The 26174-nt window shown below is 42.9% G+C and overlaps 1 protein-coding gene across 1 annotated transcript in view; it reads left to right on the top strand.

The window, feature by feature from the left end:
• Positions 1–26174, top strand: part of LOC132383377 (adhesion G protein-coupled receptor B2-like) — a 1046509-nt gene that overhangs the window by 988790 nt on the left and 31545 nt on the right. The gene's annotated exons all lie outside the window — the stretch shown is intronic.

Here is a 26174-nt window from a genome sequence, read left to right as displayed (position 1 = left end):
GGAATGTTGGCCTTTATTACAAGGGGAATTGAGTACAAGAGTCCTTTTGCATTTGTACAGGGCCCTGGTGAGACCACATCTGGAATATTGTGTACAGTTTTAGTCTCCAGGTTTAAGGAAGGACATTCTGGCAATTGAGGAAGTGCAGCGTAGATTCACTAGGTTGATTCCTGGGATGGCAGGGCTGTCTTACGCAGAGAGATTGGAGAGATTGGGCTTGTACACGCTGGAATTGAGGAGATTGAGAGGGGATCTGATTGAAACGTTTAAGATAATTAAAGGATTTGATAGGATTGAGGCAGGAAATATGTTCCAGATGTTGGGAGAGTCCAGTACCAGAGATTGAGAATAAGAGGTCAGTTATTTAAAACAGAGTTGAGGAAGAACTTCTTCTCCCAGAGAGTTGTGGAGGTGTGGAATGCACTGCCTCGGAAGACAGTGGAGGCCAATTCTCTGGATGCTTTCAAGAAGGAGCTAGATAGATATCTGATGGATAGGGGAATCAAGGGATATGGGGACAAGGCAGGGACTGGGTATTGATAGTGAATGATCAGCCATGATCTCAGAATGGTGGTGCAGACTCGAGGGGCCGAATGGTCTACTTCTGCACCTATTGTCTATTGTCTATTTCGAAGTGACAGTCCCCAGGAAAAATGACCCCCAGGAGTACATAACACTACAAAGACTTACTCTACATTCCCAAACCAAAAGCCACGGATGAACCAGGAGATACATCATCTGCTGAAGGCCAGACCTTTGGCATTCAAGGCTGGCGACCCAGGCCTGAACAAGAAAACCAGGTATAATTTGTGGAGGGCTGTTTCAAGAGTGAAGAGACAATTTTGAACGAGGTTGGAGGCCACATCGGATACACAGCAGCTCTGGCAGGGTTTGCAAGACATTACTTCCTACAACGCGAAATCCAATAGAATGAATTGCAGCGATGCTTCACTACTAGATGAACTCAATGCTTTCTATGCCCACTTTGAAAGGGAGAAAACAGCTACAGCTGTGAGGATCCCTGCTGCACCTGATGATCCTGTGACCTCCATCTCAGAGGCTGATGTTAGGCTGTCTTTAAAGAGAGTGAACCCAATGGGTGGAAGGTCCCAATGGAGTACCTGGTAAGACTCTGAAAACCTGTGCCAACCAACTAGCAGACATTTTCAAACTCTCACTGCTACAGGCAGAAGTTTCCACTTGCTTCAAAATTATACCAGTGCCTAAGAAGAATAATGTGAGCTCCCTTAATGACTATCGCCCGGTAGCACTCACATTGACAGTGATGAAATGCTTTGAGAGATTGGTTGTGACTAAACTGAACTTCTGCCTCAGCAAGGACCTGGACCCATTGCAATTTGCCTATCACCACAATAGGTCAACAACCGACACAATCTCAATGGCTCTTCACACAGCTTTAGACCACCTGGACAACACAAACACTTACGTCAGGATGCTGTTCATTGACTACAGCTCAGCATTTAATACCATCATTCCCACAATCCTGACTGAGAATTTGCAGAACCTGGGCCTCTGTACCTCCCTCTGCAATTGGATCCTCAACTTCCTAACCAGAAGACTACAATCTGTGTGGATTGGTGATAACACATCCTCCTCACTGATGATCAACACTGGTGCACCCCAGCCTACTGCTCTACTCTACTCTGTACCGCTCTACTCTACTCTGTACCCATGACTGTGTGGCTAGGCATATCTCAAATACTATCTATAAATTTGCTGATGATATAATCATTGTTGGTAGAATCTCAGATGGTGACAAGAGGGCTTGCAAGAGCAAGATATGCCATCTAGTGGACTGGTGTCATAGCAACAACCTTGCACTCAATGTCAGTAAGATGAAAGAGCCGATTGTGGACTTCAGGAAGTGTGAGACGAAGGAACACATACCAATCCTCAGAGGGATCAGAAGTGGAGAGAGTAGCTTCAAGTTCCTGGGTGTCAAGATCTCTGAGGATCTAAGCTGGTCCCAACATGTTGATGCAGTTATAAAGAAGGCAGAAGAGCAACTATACTTCATTAGGAGTTTGAAGAGATTTGGTATGTCAACAAATACACTCAAAAACTTCTGTCGATGTACCAAGGAGAACGTTCTGTCAGGCTGCATCACTGCCTGATATGGGGTGGCTACTGCACAGTACCAAAAGAAGCTGCAGAAGGTTGTAAATCTAGTCAGCTCCATCTTGAGTACTATCCTTCAAAGTACCCAGGACAACTTCAGGGAGCATTGTCTCAGAAAGGCAGAGTCCATTATTAAGGACCTCCAGCCCCCAAGGCATGCCCTTTTCTCACTGTTCCCATCAAGTAGGAGGTACAGAAGCCTGAAGGCACACACTTAGTAATTCAGGAACAGCTTCAGTATCTGCCATCCGATTCCTAAATGGACATTGAACCCTTGGACACTACCTTACTTTTTTTAATATACAGTATTTCTGTTTTTCACATATTTTTTAATCTATTCAATATATGTATACTGTAATTGATTTGTGTATTTATTTATTACTGTTATTTTTATTTTTAAAGTTATTTTTCTCTTCTATATTATGTATTGCATTGAACTGCTGCTGCTAAGTTAACAAATTTCATGTCACACGCCGGTGGTAATAAACCTGATTCTGATTCTGACTGGGAGATTGCTTCTTTTGGCGAAGCGGTCTCACCGATATATGGGAGCACCAAATACAGTAAATGACCCCAACAGACTCACAAGTGAAGTGTCACCTCACCTAGAAGGAATGTTTAGGGCCCTGTATGGTAGTGAGGAAGGAGGTATTGTGGCAGGTGTAGCACTTGTTCCACTTGCAAGGGTAAGTGCCAGAAGGGAGATCAGTGGGGAGAGACGAATAGACAAAGGAGTCGTGTAGGGAGCGATCCCTGTGGAAAGCAGAAAGTGGGGGGTAGGGAAAGATGTGCTTGGTGGTGGAATCCTGTTGGAGATGGCGGAAGTTCCGGAGAATTAGGTGCTGGATGTGGAGGCTGGTGGGGTGGTAGATGAGGACAAGAGGAACCCTATCCCTGGTAGGGTGGCAGGAAGATAGGGTAAGAGCAGACGTACGTGAAATGGAAGAGATGCAGTTGAGGGCAGCATTGCTGGAGGAGGAATGGAAGCCCCTTTCTTTGAAAAAGGACATTTCCTTCATTCCAGAATGAAAAGCCTCAACCTAAGAGCAGGTACAGCAGAGATGGAGGGATTGAGCGTAGGGATTGACGGTTTTACAAGTAACAGGGTGGGAGGAGGTATAGTCCAGGTAGCTGTGAGAGTCCGTGGGTGTGTTATAGACATCAGTAGATAAGCTGTCTCCAGAGATAGACAGAGAGATTGAGACAGGGAAGGAGGTGTCAGAAATTGACCAGGTAAATTTGAGGGCAAGATGGAAGTTGGAGGCAAAGTGGATCAAGTCGATGAGTTCAGCAAGGGTTCAGAAAGCAGCACCAATGCAGTTGTTGATGTAGTGTAGGAAAAGTGCAGGACAGTAACCAATGTAGGCCTGAAACATAGATTGTTTGCACAAAGGTGACAAAAAGGCTGGCTTAGTTGGGACCCATGTGAGTGCCTATGGCTACAACTTTTGTTTGCAGGAAGTGGGAGGAGCCAAAAGAGAAATTATTTACAGTGAGGACAATTCTGCTAGGTGGAGGAGAGTGGTGTTGGAGGGGAACTGGTTGGGTCTGGTATCCAGAAAGAAACAGACAGCTTTGAAACCTTCCTAGTGGGGGATAGAGGTGTATGGGGACTGGACATCCATAGTGAAAATAAGATGATGGGGGCCAAGGAACATGAACTTGAAAAGATTCAAAGTGTGTGAAGTGTCACGGATGTAGGTAGAAAGCAACTGAATCCCACCTAGTTCAGTCCCCTCCCTCTGCCACTCTGTGCACTGATATTTGAGCTCACACAGCATAAAAATCTGGTGGACTGAGCCTCTGTTTCTCCTGCAGCCAGCTTGCTCCCTCCCATGCACACATCAACAACATTAGTAATCTGTTGGACAATGAATCTTGCTGAGCACTGACAAAAGTGTGATGCCACACTAGGTACTCCTTTGGGATCCTGTCAAGAATACCCTTTGTCCAGTTCTTAGGTACTTGTCCCTGTTCCCAGATTAGAGAGTCGCAGGATGGCTGCTGCAGCTTTGGGTTCATCTTGTAAGTTTGGTGTTCAAATTGTCATGTCCTGCAGTTTGGTGTTCTTTAGCGATTTAATTGCAGAAAAAGTCTCTTCTTTCTTGGGTGGATCTGTGATGATGTTGAGGTCCTTTGCTGCCTTTTGTATGTCAAGTTCTTCCTCTGGTGGGGATCTATACAGTGATTCTCTGAAAGACTCTGCTCAGGTGCTTTTTGCTCTTTCTCAGCTGTCAAAAGCAGACTGTTCATTCATGGGACCGCTGGATCTGGTCTGGAACTTTCTGCATACCAATTTTGGAATCTCATAGATATTTCCCTGATTACCTTGACTGGCTGCAGCTTAGGTCTCCTTCAAGGTTTTTCATGTAGACTCTGTTATCCTTTCCTACAAATCTCTTCACTTCCTTGTTAGCTTCAATGAAGTTTCATCTTAATTCATGTTGACTTTGCATCTAGAACTTTCTTTTTCATTTTCTGTCTTTCTTTTAAATCTGCCTCTGTTTCCTGTTGTATCCATTCTTTGCTCTTCTTTCCAGCTCTGTATCCTAGACAAGCTTTGCTGCACTCCTTGAAGACTAAGGTAATCCATTTCCACATTGTGTCAATCCTGTCTACTAACACATCCTCAGCAAAGTCTTGCAAGGCCTGAAACCTTAAGCAAAATAGTGAAAGCAGATCTCATACTGTTATCCTTGAGCATCTCATCGCTGGTGATTACTTCCTGTATCTGCTCCTGTCTTCATTTTTACATCCCGTAAGGATAATCTCCATTGATCGGTAAATAGTCAATCTGGTTCTTGTCACGTCATTTAGGTGAACACCATATCAGTTTGTGGATTTCATGGTGTGGAAAGAGGGTCCCTCCTATGACCAGATAGTTCATGGCACAGAATTCTACCAGTCTTTCACCACTGTTAATCATCGTTCCACATCAACCATGGATGCCCACAACCCCAGTGAAGGGTGAGTTGTTATTTTGCACTCTGGTGTTTAGATCTCCCATGACAATGATCATGCATGGCGTCGTGTTAACTCTGCCACTGACTGCAGCTGTTGATGGAAGACATCCTTTTCTTCAATGTCACTGCCATTGGGGAGGCTGGAAAATCTTTTGCTGTGGGTCCAAAGACCCAAGATCTTTGTGATCTTCAGGCACAGAGCTCATAAAAAGCGATGAAGCAGACTTTTTAACATCATATGTCTTCTGCTCGTTTGAAAATGGGGGACTCCTCCCTCTCTCTTTTTAGGGAGAGAGAGGACCTAGGTTTGTTGAATGCCAGATGAATTGCTACAATCTTTGGGGTAATTGCAAGGTCTGTGTCTTTGCTGTCACCTAGCTCACTCTTGTGCTCAGTAGCGGGTGCACTTTTTTTGCTAGGGGGAGAGAGGATTGTTGCTTGCTGCCGCTTACCTGCAGGAGGGGGAGCTGGGGGGACTTTGGGGTTCTCTCGTTTAACTACCGTTCATTCTTTGGGGCACTTCTCTGTTTTCATAGATGTTTTCAAAGATAAAGTATTTTAGAGTGTATATTGTATACGTTTCTCTGATATTAAATTGGACCTTTGAACCTTTGTTGAAGCATTGCACTGAATCACAGTCATTTTCACTTGCTTCCCTTTCAGCCTGACTCTCACTCGCCTACTGTTGATTGGTTTTCATTCCAGCAAGCATTTCTCAATGACTTTCTTTAAAATGACAGCTACACCGTCGTAATGCTGACCATCTTCCCTTCCTTAGTATAAAACTGTTTCACAAGTTGCTACCTTTAGTCCGCCAGACCCTGTCCATCTGCTTTCACTGACGCTCTGTATATGTGGGTTGGAACAAATCATTTCTGCATTGTGCCAGCTTGCCAGTGTTCTGCAAAGTTGATAATTTCCAGAAACCAATTTTGATCTTGATCTTGGTAGTGTTCATTGTGCTCTGTCTTCACTACTGTCAGCCTTGCAAGTCCCATGTGAAGACTCAAGAATACAGTTGAACACATTTATAGTAGGATTTTTCATTGTTGTTTCTGTAACCATTTTTTTTTATCAGTCAAGTTTGCTATCCCTGAGCTGAACCCTCAAACCTGGAGGACCGCTCTTAGTCTGGCCTGTACCATTTGACCTGTTTGGCATGGGAAGCCCTACCACAAGCCAAAGCTTAAAGCCCCGACTCCAGCCAAGATAGCTGTCCGGGTCATTGAGGCAGTCAAGCCTCCAAACCTTATGACAAAGTTGTGAACCTCTTGGAGGCTTGCTTGTCAAATCTGTTCAAATTCTTTGAAAAAATAACAGGTAAGATAGACAAGGGAGAATCAGTGGATGTGTTTACTTGGATTTTCACAAGGCCTTTGACAACGTGCTACACATGAGGCTGCTTAACAAGATAAGAGCCCATGGTATTGCAGGAAATATACCAGCATGGATAGAGCATTGGCTGCTTGGCAGGAGGCAAATTAGTTCTAGTTCTATTCTGTGAGGAGTGATTGATAAGTTCGTGCCCCAAGGTAGAAAGAGTCAATTTTAGAAAACCTAGCACATTTATTTTTCCTACATTTACACACTAAGTCTAGTGGTTGTGGAGCATACAGATCCCTTCTTTGTAGAAGTCAGTGTCTTGGACCTCCAGAAGAAGATAAAGGTAGAAGGAGATGAGTATTAACTTCAAACTTTCTGCATTTTCACTTAAAGAGTTGAACTGCACGTGCATGTAATGAGAGCTGTATAACTCATCTCTTCCTACTTTAGGCCACAGACTTATCAATCACCCCTGCTGTGGACCACTTCCACAAAGAAGGGATCCATATGCTCCATGACTGCTGGACTAAGTGTGTACATGTAGGAGAGGACTATGTTGAAAAATAAATGTGCTAGGTTTTCTAAAATTGACTCCTACCTTTATCAATCATCTCTCGTAATTAGCTGCCAGTGACTAGTGGTGTTCCAACAGGATTAGTATTAGGACTGCTTCTTTTCACATTATATGTCAATAATTTGGATGATGGAGTTGATGGTTTTGTGCAGCTTATAAGGAGATAAGTGAAGGGGCAGATGGTTTTGAGGAAACAGAGTTTGCAGAAGGACTTAGACAGATTGGAAGAATGGGCAAAGAAGTGTCAGATGGAGTACAGTGTAGGGAAGTGGTATGGTCATGCACTTTGGTAGAAGGAATAAAGGCATAGTCTATTTTCTAAATAAGGAGAAAATTCAAAAATCAGAATCACAAAGGAACTCCCAAGACGATAAGACATAAAAGTCGAATTAGGCCAGTCAGCCCATCAAGTGTGCTCTGCCCTTCCATCATGGCTGATCCCAGATCCCTCTCAACCCCATACAGTACACCTATCTTCTTACCATAACCTTTGATACCCCTTTGATAACCTGACCAATGAGGAAACTATCAATTTTCACTTTAAATATACCCAAGATCTCCACAGCTGTCGGTGGCAGAGGATTCCACAGATTTACTACTCTATGGCTAAAAAAATTCCTCCTTATCTCTGTTTTAAAGGGCCTCCCCTTAATTTTGAGACTGTGCCCTCTACTGGAAACATCCTTTCCACATCCACCTTATCTAGTCCTTGCCACATTCGGTAGGTTTCAATGAGATCCCCATGCATTCTTCTAAATTCCAGTGAGTACAGGCCCAAACCTGCTAAATGCTCCTCAAATGTTAACCCCTTCATTCCCAGAATCATCCTTGTGAACCTCCTCTGGACACTGTCCAATATCAATACATCCTTTCTGAGGTACGGGGCCTAAAACTGTTGACAGTACTTGAAGTGTGGCCTGACTAGTGTCTTATAAATGCTCGGTATTATCTCCTTGTTTTTATATTCTATCCCCTTGAAATAGACCTTATGCCAGATTCTGTAAAGTTTAACTTGCAGATTGAGTCAGTGGAAAAAAAGGCAAATACAATGTTAGCATTCATTTTGAGAGGACTAGAACATCAGAATGAGGATGTAATATTGAGGCTTTATAAGGCATTGATCAAACAACATTTGGAGTATTGTGAACTGTTCTGGGCCACTCATCTAAGAATAGATGTGCTGGCGTTGGAGAAGGTCCGAAAAAGATCACTGAGAGTGATTTTGGGAATGAAAGGATTAATGTGTGAGTTGTGATTGATGGCTGTGGGCCTGTACTTGCTGGAATTTAGAAGGGTGGATATCATTGTAAGCTCTCAAATATTGAAAAGCCTAGGTAGAGTGGATATGAGGAGAAACCTTCCTAGAGCGGGTGAGTCTAGTACCAGAGTGCACAGCATCAGAATAGATGGACATCCATCTAGAACAGAGATAAGTAGTTTCTTTAGCCAGATGGTCTACAGAACCTATGGAATTCATTGCCAGGGATAGCTGTGGAGGCCTAGTCATGGAGTATAATTTAAACAGAGGTTGATAGGCTATTGATTAGTAAGGGCACCAAAAATTATGGGGAAATGGCAGGTGAATGCAATTGAGAAGTATAATAAATCAGCCATGATAGAATGTCAGAACATACTCGATGGACTGAATGGTCTCATTCTGCTCCTATGTCTTATACAGTGCCCACTGTTCAGAACTCAGCTGCATTTCTTGTAAAGTTGATCACAATGAACACAGTGGTGATACCAATATACTAGTGACCAAAGGGTGTTGATTTTCCTGTTAGCCTGAAAGGAGCATTTTTACTGTTTGTTACTATTATGTTGTATAATCAACAGAATTTTCAACAGAGACTTGACTTCATTGAGAGTACTTTCTTAGACTCCTGAGAAATCATGTTCTGATCGTCCAGTCTTAGGATGATTATGGTAACTGGCACCAGATAAGTGAAACCAACAGTGCAAAATCTCTCTTTAGCCAATGTGAAAATAAGCTGTATATCTTGAGATTTGGTGTAGTCTTCCTTAGCTATTTTGAACACATACAATTTGAAATGCACAGTTGCCTCTAAATTGTTAAAACTATGCTATTTTCTTCCATTCTATTCTTATAGTCTCTCCATGTCAATCATAGATGTTAGAGGAACATATCTTTCTCTGGCTCTATTAATCTCATAGCCCAACATCTTCTTCACTTCTTGTTTATAAATATTAAGCACTATACCAGTGTTAAAGAGATGTTGTGGGACAAGTTATGGCAGTAATTGGAATTGCAGAATGGAATTTTAGGTTATAAAGTTTAAGGATGCACAAGAAACTGTAGATGTTGGAATCGGGAGCAAAAAACAAACTACTTGTGGAGCTCAGCAGGTTGGGAAGCAATTGAGTCAAGTCAAGCCAAGTCCCTTTTTATTGTCATTTCAACCATAACTGCTGGTACAGTACACAGTAAAAACCAGACAATGTTTCTCAGGACCATGGTGCTACATGAAACAGTATAAAAACTAGACTGAACTACGTAAAAACTAACACAGAAAAAAAAACTACACTAGACTACAGACTGACCCAGGACTGCATAAAGTGCACAAAACAGTGCAGGCATTACAATAAATAACAAACAAGACAATAGGGCAGTAAGGTGTCAATCCAGGCTCTAGGTATTGAGGAGTTTGATAGTTTGGGGGAACATAGTCTGTCGTGAGAGCCCGAATGCTTTGGTACCTTTTCCCAGACAGGAGGAGGGAGAAGGGTTTGTATGAGGGACGCGTGGGGTTCTTCATAATGCTGTTCCCTTTGCGGATGCAGTGTGTTGTGTAAATATCCATAAGGGCGGGAAGAGAGACCCCGATGATCTTCTCAGCTGACCTCACTATCCGCTGCAGGGTCCTGTGTTCCGAGATGGTGCAATTTCCGAACCAGGTAGAGATGCAGCTGCTCAGGATGTGATGAGGATGGAGGGTGGGAGATGGACTTCCCTCAGCCTTCGTAGAAAGTAGAGATGCTGCTGGGCTTTCTTTGCTATGGAGCTGGTGTTGAGGGACCAGATGAGATTCTCCACCAGGTGAACACCAAGAAATTTGGTGCTCTTAACGATCTCTACCGAGGAGCCGTCGATGTTCAGCGGAGGGTGGTCGCTCTGAAGTCAACAACCATCTCTTTTGTTTTGTTCATATTAAGAGACAGGTTGTTGGCTCTGCACCGGTCCGTTAGCCGCTGCATCTCCTCTCTGTGAGCTGCATCGTCATTCTTGCTGATGAGATCCACCACGGTCGTGTCATTGGCAAACTTCATATTGTGGTTCGAGCTGTGTGTTGCAGCACAGTCGTGGGTCAGCAGAGTGAACAGCAGTGGACTGAGCACACAGCCCTGGGGGGCCTCCATGCTCAGTGTGATGGTGTTGGAGATGCTGCCTCCGATCCAGACTGACAGAGGTCTCCCAGTCAGGAAGTCTAGGATCCAGTTGCAGAGGGAGGAGTTCGGGCCCAGTAGGCTCAGCTTTCCAATCAGTTTCTGAGGGATGATTGTGTTGAATGCTGAACTGAAGTCTATGAACAGCATTCGAGCGTACGTATCTTTTTTGTCCAGGTGGGTTAGGGCCAGGTGGAGGGTGATGGCAATGGCATCATCTGTTGAATGATCGGGACAAACTGCAGAGGGTCCAGTAAAGGGGGCAACAGGGTCTTGATGTGCATCATGACGATGGATGTGAGTGCAACGGGACGGTAGTCATTGAGGCAGGACACTGAAGACTTCTTCGGCACGGGGACGATGGTGGCGGCCTTGAAGCACGTTGGAATGGTGGCGCTGCTCAGGGAGATGTTGAAGGTGTCATTGAGAACATCTGCTAGCTGGTCTGCACATCCTCTGAGCACTCTACCAGGAAAGTTGTCTGGTCCAACAGCCTTCCGTGGGTTGACCCTGCACAGGGTCCTTCTCACATCGACCACGGTGAGACACAGCACCTGGTCATTTGTAAGAGGGGTAGACTTCCTCGCCGCCATGTTATTTACTGCCTCAAAATGAGTGTAGAAGTTATTCAGTGCATCTGGGAGGGAGGCATCAAATGCACAGTCAGGTGATGTTCTCCTATAATTGGTGATGTCCTGGATGCCCTTCCACATGCGCCGCGTGTCGCCGCTGTCCTGGAAGTGGATGTGGATTCGCTGGGCGTGTACATGCTTTGCCTCTGTGATGGCCCGGGACAGTGTGGCCCTTGCTGTTCTTAGGGCTGCCTTGTCGCCTGCTCTGAAGTCAGAGTCACGGGTCCTCAGCAGCGCATGTACTTCCGCAGTTATCCATGGCTTCTGGTTAGTGTGTGTAGTGATGGTCTTGGACAGAGTAACATCATCTTGCTGATGTAGCTGGTCACTGATGCTGTGTACTGCTCGAATTTGGTAGAGTTGGCATCGGTTGCAGCCTCCCTGAACATGTGCCTGTCAGTGTGCTCAAAGCAGTCTTGAAGAGCAGAGATGGCTTCCGCTGGCCAGGTTTTCACCTGCTTCTGAACTGGTCTGGAGCACCTGACGAGCGGTCTGTATGCTGGGATTAGCATAACAGAGATGTGGTCGGAGTATCCGAGGTGGTGGTGGGGGGGGGGGGGGGGAGCTCTGCCCGGTATGCATCGGATATATTTGTGTAAACTATGTCCAATACGTTCTCCCCCCCCCCCCCCCCCCCATTGCAAAGTCCACAGATTTTGGAATTTCGGGAGCACTGACTTAAGGTTCGCATCATCAAAGGATGGTAATGCACAGTGCTTACTATCTGGGATGAAAGTAATGTCAAATTTCGATAAAATACTGAAGAGCAGAGGCATAACATTGTCTACAAAGCTCCGTATAGTCAAGTCTATAGTATTTCCAGTTGTGATGTATGGCTGCGAGAGCTGGACTGTTAGTAAGGCTGAACACAAAAGATTTGATACCTTTGAACTTGGATCCTGGAGGAAAGTGTTAAGAGTTCATTGGACAGCAAGAAGATCCAACAAGTCAATATTTGAAGAAACACACAGCTAGGCTGCACACTAGGAGACTTGATTATGAGACAAAAGTTCAAATATTTTGGCCACCATGAGAAGACAAGATTCCTTGGAGAAGACTCTCACATTAGGTAAAACAGAAGGTAAAAGAAGGAGAGGATGACAGAGGCTACGATGGATAGATAATATCACTCAGACAATGCTTATAACCTTGGAGGATCTTAGAGAGACAGTTACCAACAAGAAGGCTTGGTGTGCAGGAGTCTATGAGGTCATGAAGAGTTGAACTCAACTTAATGACACAGATAAACATGCCAGGTAATGACACAGATAAACACGGATAATGACACAGATAAACACGGATAATGACACAGATAAACAAATACACAGTCAACATGCCAGGTCAAGATCCAGCATCTGAACTGGAAGAGTAAAGAAGAGATAGGCAGTATAAAAAGGTGAGCAGTAGAGCTGGGATAAGAGATGTGTGGATCCTGATGATGACTGTTGATTGGCTTGTAGAGTTAGGTAAGGGAAGGAAGAGTGAGATAGTGGCAGAGCTGGAAGATGATAGATGGAGCGAACAAGCCTGCAGATGATTAAATCTCATGTAAAGGGAAGGTGAGAGGTAAGGTAGAAAGGTTGAGAGCATGATATGCTGATTGCAAAGATGGGTGGGTGAAAGGCAAGGACCAGGGGAACTTAATGCCTGTTCTGCCTGTGGAGAAGGTGGGGTGAGAGCAGAAGTGCAGCAAATGGAAGAAGTAAAAGACAAAGCTCCATCAACAATAATGATAAAAAATGGCATAGCTCTGGAGAAACAACACATTAGAACATAGAACAGTACAGGTCCTTCAGTTTAGCCAACCTTATAACCTACTCTAAGATCAATTTAACCCTTCCATCTTTAGGGTTAGATTTTAAGATTGACACAGCCTAGCCCTCCATCTTTCTTTTATCCATGTGTCTTTCTAAGAGTCTCTTAAATGTCTGTAATGCGTCTGACTCTAACACCACACCTGGGAGTGTGATTCACACACTTACCAATCTGTAAAATTCCCCCCACTATACTTTTTCCAATCACCTTAAAATGATACCCTCTCATATTAGCCACTGCCATCCTGCAACAAACGCCAGCTGCCCACTCTCCCTATTCCTCTTATCATCTTAGACATCTCTGACAAATCACCTCTCATCTTCTGCAAAGTCCTAGCACACTCAACCTTTCCTCATACAACTTGTTCTCTAATCCAGGCACCATCCTTTATTTTATCTATTTAAAAATACAATGCAGGACAGACCCTTCCAGCCCAGTGGACCATGCTGGCTAGCAGATTTCACAACAGTCTAATCAGAGGACAAGTAACCTACTAACTGTTAGGACTGTGGGAGAAAACTGGAGCACCTGTAGTTTATGGGAAGTACATACAGGCTTTCATTAAGAAGACATTGAAATTGAACTCCAAACTCCAACACCATGAGCTATAATTGCAATGCGTTAACCGCTACGCCCCTCTGCATGCCATGGAATCCAGGCAACTTTCCTCTGCACCCTCTCTAAAGTTTTCACATCCTTCTATAAGAATAAACCTAGAATAAGTTTGACGTCAGTGGTGGGTAAATTAGTGGAAAGTATTCTTAGAGATGGTATATAATTATCTGGATAGACAGGGTCTGATTAGGAACAGTCAACATGGATTTGTGCGTGGAAGGTCATGTTTGACAAATCTTATTGAATTTTTTGAAGAGGTTACTAGGAAAGTTGACGAGGGTAAAGCAGTGGATGTTGTCTATATGGACTTCAGTAAGGCCATTGACAAGTTTCCGCACGGAAGGTTAGTTAGGAAGGTTCAATCGTTAGGTATTAATATTGAAGTAGTAAAATGGATTCAATAGTGGCTGGATGTGAGATGCCAGGGAGTAGTGGTGGTTAACTGTTTGTCAAGTTGGAGGCCGGTGACTAGTGGTGTGCCTCAGGGATCTGTACTGGGTCCAATGTTGTTTGTCATATACATTAATGATCTTGATGATGGGGTGGTAAATTGGATAAGTAAGTATGCAAATGTTACAGATGTAGGTGGCATTGTGGATAATGAAGTAGATTTTCAAAGTTTGCAGAGAGATTTAGGCCAGTTAGAAGAGTGGGCTGAAAGATGGCATATGAAGTTTAATGCTGATAAGTGTGAGGTGCTACATTTTGGTAGGACTAATCAAAATAGGACATACATGGTAAATGGTAGGGCATTGAGGAATGCTGTAGAACAGAGTGATCTAGGAATAATGGTGCATAGTTCCCTGAAGGTGGAATCTCATGTGGATAGGGTGGTGAAGAAAGCTTTGGTATGCTGGCCTTTAGAAATCAGAGCATTGAGTATAAGAGTTGGGGTGTAATGTTAAAATTATACAAGGCATTGGTGAGGCCATATTTGGAGTATTGTGTACAGTTCTGGTCACCGAATTATAGGAAAGATGTCATCAAATTAGAGACAGTAGAGAGGAGATTTACTAGAATGTTACCTGGGTTTCAGCACCTAAGTTACAGAGAAAGGTTGAACAAGTTAGGTCTTTATTCTTTGGAGCATAGAAGGTTGAGGGGGGACTTGATAGAGGTATTTAAAATTATGAAGGGGTTAGATAGAGTTTGTGTGGATAGGCTTTTTCCATTGAGAGTAGGAGAGATTCAAACAAGGGGACATGAGGTGAGAGTTAGGGGGCAAAAGTTTAGGGGTAACACAAAAGGGAATTTCTTTACTCAGAGAGTGATAGCTGTGTGGAATGAGCTTCCAGTAGAAGTGGTAGAGGCAGGTTCGTTGTTGTCATTTAAAGTAAAATTGGATAGGTATATGGACAGGAAAGGAATGGAGTGTTATGGGCTGAGTGCAGGTCAGTGGAACTAGGTGAGAGTGAGTGTTCGGCATGGACTAGAAGGGCCAAGATGGCTTGTTTCCCTGCTGTAATTGTTATATGGTTATAATGAAGGGACCAGAACTGAACAATGCAGCATACAGGAAGCAACTGAGATATCAGGCTACATGGGATTAACAGAGACAGAGAAAGATATGGTCTGCTAACCTCTGTGACTGACACACAGAGTCTGTGAAAGCAGTGCTATTGAATAATTTAAGAGGCAACTGTTCATTTCAAATTGTATTGGTTCAAGCCACCTAAAATTAGATTAGGGTAGTTTATTGTCATATACACCAGGGTACAGTGAAATTACTTCTTCACATGAAGCTCACTGAGTCAATAGAACATACTGTAATAATAAGAACAACGATAAATATGGAGACAAGCACAAGACTGCAGATAATGATATGATGGTAGTGTAGATGAAGTGGTACAAAAATAAATGTTAAAGTGACAATAATGGAATAACTGAAAGAACTGAAAGAAATAGAATTAAATGAACATAGATGTTGCCTGACTTGTTGGGATCCTTAAGCATTTTGTGTATGTTGCTAAGTGAACAACACCAATAAGAAGGAATTGAATTGTTCAATATCCTGTTGGACATAATATTTATTATAAATTACTATAATTGCACATTGCATGTTTGAACGGAGAGATAATGTACAGATTTTTACTCCTCTTGTACTTGAAGAATGTCAATTCAATTCAGGTCTCAACAAATGGCAGTTAACTTCATGCAGCTTATTCATTCTTTTTTACCTTGAAATACCTCCTTTTATTTTGGATCCTGGATTATCATCCTTTGTCTATCCTACCTTTCTTTCCACAAAGTATTACGGCTGATTTGTCAGGCAAGCCTCCAATAGGACCACAACCATGTCGTAGGGTTTGGAAGCTTCTGTGCCTCAGTGACCCAGAGAGCTATGTTGGCTGGAGTTAGCGTCCTGTGGTTTGGCACTTGGTAGGATCACCCATGCCAAACAGGTCAAAGGATAGAGATCAGACTGAGTGGTCCATCAGGGCTCCTGGTTCAAGGGTTCAGCTGAGGGCTAACAACCTTGACTGATCAAAAAAATATTGTTACAGAAACAGCAATGAAGAATCCTTCCATATCTGTGTGTGACGGTATTCCTGGTCTCCACCCGGGACTTCCATGGTTGACAGAAGTGAAAACCGAGAAGGAGCTACCAGTCTGATGAAGGAAGCCCTAGACTCTGTCAAGACCTAGACCACAATTGGTTATTTCAATGTATGAATCATGTACAACACTGACAAGCTGGCACAGGTAGCTGCAAAAATGTCGTAGCAAACAACGTATACTGTGCATCAGTGAAAATAAATGGATAGGGTCTGGCAGACTAACGTCAGCAACTTGTAAAACAGTTTTATACTAAGGAAGTGAAGATGGTCAGCATCATGATAGTGTAGCTGTCATTTTGAAGAAAGCCATTGAGAAGTGCTTGCTGGAATGAAAACCAATCAACAGTAGGCTAGTGAGAGCCAGGCTGAGAGGGAAGGAAATTAACATGACTGTGATCCAGTGCTATGCTTCAACAACGATAGTGACATTGAAGAAAAGGATGTTTTCTATGAACAGCTGCAGTTGGAGGTAGAGTTAACACCACACCATAATATAATCATCATCATCATGGTAGATCTAAATGCCCAAGTTTGAAATAACTCACACCTCACTAGGGTCATGGGTACACATGGATGTGGAGCGATGGATAACAATGGTTAAAGACTGTGGGATTCTGTGCCATAAACAATCTGGTTATAGGAGAGACCCTCCTTCCACACTGTGAAATCCTCAAAATGACATGATGCTCACCCAATGGATGCAGCAAGAACCAGTTTGACCATTTAACACTCAATGATACGTGAAGATAATATTTACAGGATGTAAAAGGAAGACAGGAGCAGATACAGGGTGAGATCACCACCTTTCTGTAACAGTGATGAAACTCAAACTGAAAAGCACTGAGACAAGAACACTTGTACAAAGACATTTTGATCTTGAGAAGATCAAGGATACCTGTGTGAGATCTGTCTTCACCATTCAGTTTAAGAACAGATTTCAGGGCTTGCAAGTCCTTGACAAGGATGTGTTAGTAGAAAAGATTGACACAATGTGAAAATAGATCACCTCAGTCTTCAAGGAGAGATTCTTGTCAAGGAATGGATAGAACAGGAAACATGGACAGCCTTAGAAGAAAGACAGAAAATGAAGAAGAAAGTGCTAGATGCAAAGTCAACACAAATTAAGGTGAAACGTCAAGTAGCAGACAATAAAGTGACAAGGAAGTGAGGAGCCTTTGTATAAGTACTCATTCTTGCCCTTAAAAGACAAAACTTGCAATGCTGAGCTGTCAATTGCACTGGGATTCTCTCGATTAGCATTGTAAATTATAATTACAGGATATAGCTCCTTCTTTCTCTCAAAAGACACAAATAAAGCTCTTTCCCAAGCTCTCAACTGTTATTACACAATCATTTAATCATCAGTTGATTATTCCCATCAAATAAATAGGTTTTAGCCAGATTTTAATCTGTAAATTTGAAGGGGAATAATAAATGAATGATTGCATGTAATCATGATCACTGCAGTGTTTCCACTTGAAAACTTAATTGGGTGGGAAATTTATCATCTGTTAGTACATTAAGTGGATAATAAACATTATGCTCGATTTCTGAACCTGAATTCAGTAGATTCGAAATTTAGGGCTGTTATACTGTGCTACATCATGCCTACAGTCTAGCAATAAGAACGAAGAAATTTCAAAGGGTTCACCTATCAATGCAGAACTCTGTACTGCCGTCTATGTGTGAATGATCAGTCATTATTGTAAATCTAACAAGAGCAGTTTTTACAAAACACCTTTATTACAAATGCAATACACTCTACAACACTATACCTACAAGACAGTAACTAATACAGTTACTAGATGAACTGAATAAAACTAAACTGTTCCCATAAGATCATAAGATACAGGAGCAGAATTAGGCCATTTGGTCCATCGAGTCTTTTCCACCATTCAATCATATCTGATCCTTTTCCCCCTCCTCAGCCCCACTTCCCAGCCTTCTCCCGATTGCCTTTAATGCCATTTCCAATCAAGAACCTATTAAACTCTGCCTTAAATACACTACACAACCTGGCCTCCATAACTGCCTGTGCTAATAAGTTCCACAAATTCACCACTCTCTGGCTAAAGAAATTTCTCCGCATCTCTGTTTTGAAAGGGCGCCCCTCTCTCCTGAGGATGTGCCCTCTTATCCTAGACTCCCCCACCATGGAAAACATCCTTTCCACATCTATTCTGTCACGGCTTTTCAACATTCGAAAGATTTCAATGGGATTCGCCCATATCCTTCTGAATTCCAGCAAGTACAGACCCTGAGCCATCAAACGTTCCTCGTATGATAACGCTTCCATTCCTGGAATCATCCTTGTGAGCCATCCGTGTGAACCTCTTCTGAACCTTCTCCAATGCCAGTACATCTTTTCTTAGATAAGGAGCCCAAAACTGTTCACAATACTCAAGATGAGGCCTCACCAAGCCTTATAAAACCTCAGCATTACATCCCTGCTCTTGAACTCTAGACATCTTCAAATGAATGCTAACATTGCATTTGCCTTCCTCATCACCACCTCAGCCTGCAAGTTAACCTTTATGGTGTTCTGCACAAGGAATCCCAAGTCCCTAGACATCTCAGATTTTTGGATTTTCTCCCCATTTAATAAATAGTCTGTATATTTATTTCTACTATCAAAGTTGATGACCATGCATTTTCCACCATTGTATTTCATTTGTCACTCTCTTGCCCATTCTCCTAATCTGTCCAAGTCCTTCTTCAGCCTACCTTTAAATCATTTATATACAGCATAAAAAGAAGCTGTCCCAACACTGCAGCTGTGGAACACCAGTTCTTAGTGGCAGCCAACCAGAAAAGGAACCTATTTTCCCACTCGCTGCCTCCTACCAACCAGCCAATGCTCTAACCATGCCAGTAACTTCCCTGTAATACCATGGGCTCTTAACTTGGTAAGCAGCCTCATATGTGGCACCTTATCAAAGGTCTTCTGGAAGTCCAAACATAAAATATCCATGGCATCCCCTTTACCTATCCTACTTGTAATCTCCTCAAAGGATTCCAAGAGGTTTGTTAGGCAAGATTTTCCCTTTAGGAAACCATGCTGACTTTGTTCTATCTTGTCTGTGTCACCAAGTACTCCATCACCTTGTCCTTAAAAATTGATTCTAACATCTTGACAAGGCTAACTGAGGTCAGACTAAATCGTGTATAATTTCCTTTCTGCTGCCTTCCTTCTTTCTTAAAAAGGAGTGACATTTCCAAATTTGCAGTCCTCTGGCACCATGCCAAAGTCCAATGATTTTTGAAAGATCATTACTAATGCCTCCACAATCTCTACTGCTACCTCTTTCAGAACCCTAGGGTGCAGTTCATCTCCTCTGGGTGATTTATGTTCCCTTTGGTCTTTCAGCTTTTTGAAAACCTTCTCCCTTATAATAGTAACTGCACTCACTACTCTTCCCTCACACCCTTCAACATCCAACACACTCCTCATATCTTCCACAGGGACATTTGGCACGGACTAGAAGGGCTGAGATGGCCTGTTTCCGTGCTGTAATCGTTATATAATTGTTATGTTATACAGGGAAGACTGATGCAAAATACCCATTTAGTTAATCTATCATCTCCTTGTCCCGCGTTGTAAGACCATAAGCCCATATGATATAGGAGCAGAAGTAGGCCATTTGGCCCATCAAGTCTGCTCCACCATTCAATCACTGGCTGATCCAATTCTTCCAGTCATCCCCACTCCCCTGTTTTCACCCCATACCCTTTGATGCCCTGGCTAATCAAGAACCTATCTATCTCTACCTTAAATACACCCTATGACTTGGCCTCCACAGCCACTCATGGCAACAAATTCCACAGATTTACCACCCACTGATGAAAGTAATTTCTCCGAATCTCAGTTCTAAAAGGACATCCTTCAATCCTGAAATCGTGCTCTCTTGTCCGAGAATCCCCTACAATGGGAAGTAACTGCCGTATCTAATCTGTTCAGGCCTTTTAACATTTGGAATGTTTCTATGAGATCCCCCCCACCCCCATTCTCCTGAACTCCAGGGAATACAACCCAAGAGCTGCCAGATGTTCCTCATACGGTAACTCTTTCATTCCTGGAAACATTCTCGTGAATCTTCTCTGAACCCTCTCCAGTGTAGGTATATCCTTTCTAAAATAAGGAACCCAAAGCTGCACACAATAGATCCTCAACATCACATCCCTGCTGTTATATTCTATACCTCTAGAAATGAATGCCAACATTGCATTCACCTTCTTCACAACTGACTCCACCTGGAGGTTAAACTTTAGGGTATCCAGCACAAGGACTCCCAAGTTCCTTTGCATCTCTGCATTTTGAATTCTCTCCCCATCTAAATTATAGTCTGCCTGTTTATTTCTTCCACCAAGGTGCATGACCATACACTTTCCAACATTGTATTTCATTTGCCGCTTCTTTGCCCATTCACTTAAACTATTTAAGTCTCTCTGTTTCCTCAACACTACCCGCTTCTCCACCTATCTTTGTATCATCAGCAAATTTAGCCACAAATCCATTAATACCATTGTCCAAATCATTGAAGTACAGCGTATAAAGCTGCGGTCCCAATACCTGTGGAACTGCATTAGTAACTGGTAGCCAGCCAGAATAGGATCCCTTTATTCCCAATCTCTGTTTTCTGCCGATCAGCCAATGCTCCACCCATGCTAGTAACTTCCCTGTAATTCCATGAGTTCTTATCTCGCTAAGCAGTCTCATGTGTGGTACCTTGTCAAAGGCATTCTGAAAATTCAAGTACACCACATCTACTGCATCGACTTTGTTTACACTGCTTGTAATTTCCTCAAAGAATTGTGGTAGGTTTTTCAGGCAGGAATTTCCATTCAGGAAACCATGCTAGCTTTGGCCTATCTTAGCATGTGCCTCCAGGTACTGTGTAATCTGATCCTTAACAATCGATTCCAACAGCTTCCCAACCACTGATGTCAGGCAAACAGGTCTATAGTTTCCTTTCTGCTGCATCCCACCTTTCTTAAATTTAGCAATTTCCATTCATCGGGTACAGTGCCTGAATCTATTGATTCCTGAAAGATCATCGTTAATGCCTGTGCAACCTCTCTAGCTACTTCCATCAGAACCTGAGTGTGCATTCCATCAGGTCCAGGAGATTTATTCACCCTCAAACCATTAAGCTTCCTGAGCACCTTCTCAGTCATAATTTTCTCTGCACAAACTTCACTTCCCTCTTCACTTTTGAATGTCTGGTACAGTACAGACATCTTCCACTGTGAAGACTGATGCAAAATACGCATTCAGTTCCTCTGCTGTCTCTGCATCTCTCATTACAATATCTCCAGTGTCATTTTGTATTGGTCCTATATCTACCCTTGACTGTCTTTTACTCTTTATATACTTAAAAAAGCTTTTAGTATCTTCTTTGATATAAGTCGCCAGCTTCCTCTGATAATTCATCTTTTCCTTCTGAATGACTTTCTTAGTTTCCTTCTACAAAGTACAAGTTTTTAAAGTTCCCTAATCCTCTATCTTCCCACTAGCTCTGGCTTCCTTGTATGCCCTCTCTTTTGCTTTTATTTTGTCTCTGACATCACTTGTCAGCCACAGTAGTGTCCTTTTTCCCTTTGAAAATTTCTTCTTATTTGGAATATATCTGTCTTGCACTTCCCTCGTTTTTTGCAGAAACTCCAGCCATTGCTGCTCTGCTGTCTTTCCTGCAAGTGTCTCTTTCCAGTTAACTTTGGCCATTTCTCCTCTTATGCCATTGTAGTTTCCTTTATTCCACTGAAATACCGACAGATTGGATTTTATTTTTCCCTCTCAAATTTCAATGTGAACTCGATCATATTGTGATCACTGTTTCCTAAGGGTTCCCTAACATTAATCTCTCTTACCTCCCAATCATTGCACAACACCCAATCCAGAATAGCCAATCCCCTAGTGGGCTCAACAACAAGCTGTTCTAAAACGCCATCCCTTAGATATTCTACAAATTATCTCTCTTGAGGTCCAGTGCTGACCTGGTTTTCCCAATCCACCTTCATGTTAAAATCCCCAAAGATTATCATGACATTGCCTTTCTGATACACCTTTTCTATCTCCTGCTGTAATTTGTAATCCACATCCTGGCTGCTGTTTGGAGGCCTGTATACAACTGCCATTAGGGTCCTTTTACCTATTTCTTAACTCAAATCATAGAGACTCTATACTTTCTGATCCTATGTCATCTCATTCCAATGATTTAATATTATTTCTTATACACAGAGCCACACTACCCCCCTGCCTACTAACCTATCTTTCTGATAAGCCTTATATCCTTGGACATTCAGCTCTCAATGGCAATCATCCTTTAGCCAAGTTTCAGAGATGGCCACAATGTCATATAGAGAGATAATCCCCATTATATAGTATAAAGGGGATGCAGTGGATGTTGTATATTTGGACTTTCAGAAGACCTTCGACAAGGTGCCACACATGAGGCTGCTTACCAAATTAAGAGCCCATGGTATTACAGGAAAGTTACTAACATGGTTAGAGCATTGGCTGATTGGTAGGAGGCAGCAAGTGGAAATAAAAGGATCCTTTCTGGTTGGCTGCCAGTGACTAGAGGTGTTCCACAGGGGTCGGTGTTGGGACAACTTAATTTATGCTGTATATAAATGATTTAGGTGGTGGACTAGATGGCCTTGTTGCCAAGTTTGTAGATGATATGAAGATTATTGGAGGTACACGTAGTGTTGAGGAAACAGGTAGGATGCAGAAGGACATAGACAGATTAAGAGACTGGGCAGAAGGTGGCAAATGAAATACAATGTTGAAAAATGCATGATCGTGTTCTTTGGTAGTAGATATAAATGTGTGGACTATTTTCTAAACTGGGAGAAAATCCAGGAATCTTAGAAGCAGAGGGACTTGGAAGTCCTTGTGCAGAACACCCTGAAGGTTAATTTGCAGGTTGAGTTGGTGATGAGGAAGACAAATGCAATGGTAGCATTCATATCAAGAGGTCTAGAAGATAAGAGCAAGGATGTGATGCTGAAGCTTTCTAAGGCACTGGTGAGGCCTCACCTTGAGTATTGTGAACAGTTTTGAGCTCCTCAGCTTATAATAGATGTGCTAGCACTGGAGAGAGTCCAGAAGCGGTTCACAAGGATGATTACACGAATGAAAGGATTATCGTATGAGGAACATTTGATGGCTTTGTGTATGTACTCATTGGAATTCAAAAGTATGAGGGAAGATCTGATTGAGACCTTTCGAATGTTGATGTGGAAAGGATGGTTGGACAGTCTAAGACAAGAGAGCACAGCCTCAGGATAGAGGAGGACCCTTTCAAAACAGAGATGGGGAGAAATTTCTTTAGTCAAAGGGTGGTGAATTTATGGAATTTGTTGTCTCATGCAGCTGTGGAGGCCAGGCTGTTGGGTGTATTTAAGGCAGAGATTGATAGGTTTCTGATTGGACATGACACCAAAGGTTACAGGGAGAAGGTCAGGATCTGGGTTGAGGAAGAGAAAAAAAGGATCAGCCATGATTGAATAGTGGAGCAGACTCGATGGGCCAGATGGCCTAACTCTGCTCCTATATCTTATGGTCTTATGACTATTATTTCTCCGGCCACATTTTCTAGCAGTCCAATATCCACTCTCATCTCTCTTTTATTTTTTTACAAACTTGAAAAAGCTTTTACTATCCACTTTGATATTATTTGTTGGATTGCCTTCCTATATCATCTATCCCCTCCAGATGATTATTTTAGTTGCTCTTTGTAGGTTTTTAAAAGCTTCCCAGTCCTGTACCTTCCCACTAATTTTCGGTTTGTTGTATGCTCTCTCATTTGTTTTTACATTAGCTTTGACTTCCCTTGTCAGCCGCGATTGTACTATTTTGCCATTTGAGTAATTCTTTGTTTTTGGAGTACATCTATCCTGCAGCTTCCTCATTTTTCCCAGAACCTCATGCCATTGCTGCTCTGCTGTCATCCCTGCCAGCATCTCCTTCCAATTTACTTTAGCCAACTCCTCTCTCATACCACTGGAATTTCCCTTACTCCACTGAAATACTCCTACATCAGACTTCACTTTCTTCCTATCAAATTTGAACATCATATTGTGATCATTGGCTCCTAAGTGTTCTTGTACCCTAATCGCCCCCAGTTCATTGCATAACACGCAATCCAGTATAGCTGATTCCCTTGTAGGCTCAATGACAACTACTCTAAAAAGCCATCCCTTAGGTATCCAACGAACTCACTTTGTTGAGATCCATTTCCAACCTGATTTTCTCAATTGACCTGCATGTTAAAATCTCCCATGACTATCATAACACACCTCTTCTATTTCCTATTGTAATCTGTGGTCCACATCCCAGCTACTGTTGAGAAACCTCTATATATCTGCCATCAGGATCCTTTTACCCTTGCAGTTTCTTCATTCAACTCACAAGGATTCAACACCTTCCAACCCTCTGTCACATCTTTCTATTGATTTGATTCCATTCTTTACCAACAGAGCCACACCATCCACTCTGCCGACCTCCTTATCCCTCTGATACAAGTAATCTTGGATATTCGGCTCCTAACTACAAACATCCTTTGGCCATGATTCAGTGATGGCCATGACATTATACCTGAACATCTGTAATAGTGTAACAAGATCATCCACCTTATTTCTTATACTTCGTACATTGAGATATAACACTCTGAGTGCTCTATTTGCTATCCTTTTTGATTCTGCATCCCTAATGCACTGATCCTCACTCTGCTAGCTGTAATTTTGTCCTATCTTCTGCTTGCCCTTCCTGACAGTCTGCACGCTGTCTTTGCTGTTTTAACATCCATCCTATCATGAGCCCCTTCCCTTTGGTTCCACCCCCAGCCAAATTAGTTTAAACCCACCCCAACAGCTCTATCAAACCCACGCATGAGAATATTGGTTCCCCTGGTGTTCAGGTGCAACTCGTCACTTTTGAACATGTCACACTTCCCGCAGATGAGATCCCAATGATCCAAGAACCTGAAGCTTTGCCCCCTGCATGAGATTCTCAGTCAGGATTAATTTGCCAAACCATCTTGTTTCTACCCTCACTGGCACATGATGTAGGTAGCAGTCCAGAAGTTACTACCCGGGATGTCCTCCTTCTCAGCTTTCTACCTTGCACTCTAAATTCTCTCATTAGGACTTTTTTGCTTTTTCTTCTTACGTTATTGGTACCAATATGTCTCAGGACATCTAGCTACTCTCCTTCCCTCTCCAAAATGTTGTGGACGCAATCTGAGATGTCTCTGACCCTGGCACCTGAGAGGCAACATATCATTTGAGTGTCTCGTTCACACATCTACAGAATCTCCTGTCTGTTGCTCTGACTATTGAGTTCCTGATCACTCCCCTCTTCTCCCTCTTCCCCTTCTGCATCACAGCCCCATGCTCAGTGCCAGCAATTTGGTCTCTGTGGCATTCTCCCAGGAGGTCATCCCCCACAACAGTATCCAAAGTGGTAATATTTGTTATTGAGTGGAATGGCCACGGGGATGTTCTGTGCTAACTGTCTATTCACATTTCCATTTCTCCTGACAGTCACCCAGCTACTCGCCTCCTGCAACTTCAGGGTGACAACTTCCCTGTAACTCTGTACTCCCCTCACTCTCCCTTACAAGCCGAAGGTCATCCACCTGCTGTTCCAGATCCCTAACATGGTCTTCAAGGAGTTGCAGCCAAGTCCAATTCACGCAGATGTAGTTCCCTAGGAGGACTCCAACATCCAACATGAAGAGCACACCACACTACACTAGGTGTAACAAGAGGGAAAAAAGGAATAACAGAACAGAACCTTACCCAGAGCCAATGCCTCTTTCAAGCAGAAGCCTGACACTCTGACTTTCACCACTGGCCTACTCTGGACAATGGCCACCCTGACAATCTATCAAGGATGGTGCTAATCTCCTGTGGTGCCCAGTGATCCCAGAGTACCCCCATAGTGACCATGGACAAGCAAATGTTCTCTCTCAATGGTTACTTGGGCACAAAAATACCCCCTAGACATTGCCAGCCAGTCTGCCAGGACAGAACCCTCTGTCACCCACTTCTAGGACTTACTGTTAGCTGTTTTCAGCAGCTCCACATGGGGCTACAGCTACTAGCCCATTTTATTACTGGAAAGATTCTAACATGGATAAGG

Source organism: Hypanus sabinus, chromosome 30 (assembly GCF_030144855.1).
Source record: "Hypanus sabinus isolate sHypSab1 chromosome 30, sHypSab1.hap1, whole genome shotgun sequence".
NCBI lineage: Eukaryota > Metazoa > Chordata > Chondrichthyes > Myliobatiformes > Dasyatidae > Hypanus > Hypanus sabinus.
The sequence above is the reverse complement of the archived record's forward strand: the minus strand, read 5'-3'. Positions and strand labels throughout refer to the sequence as shown.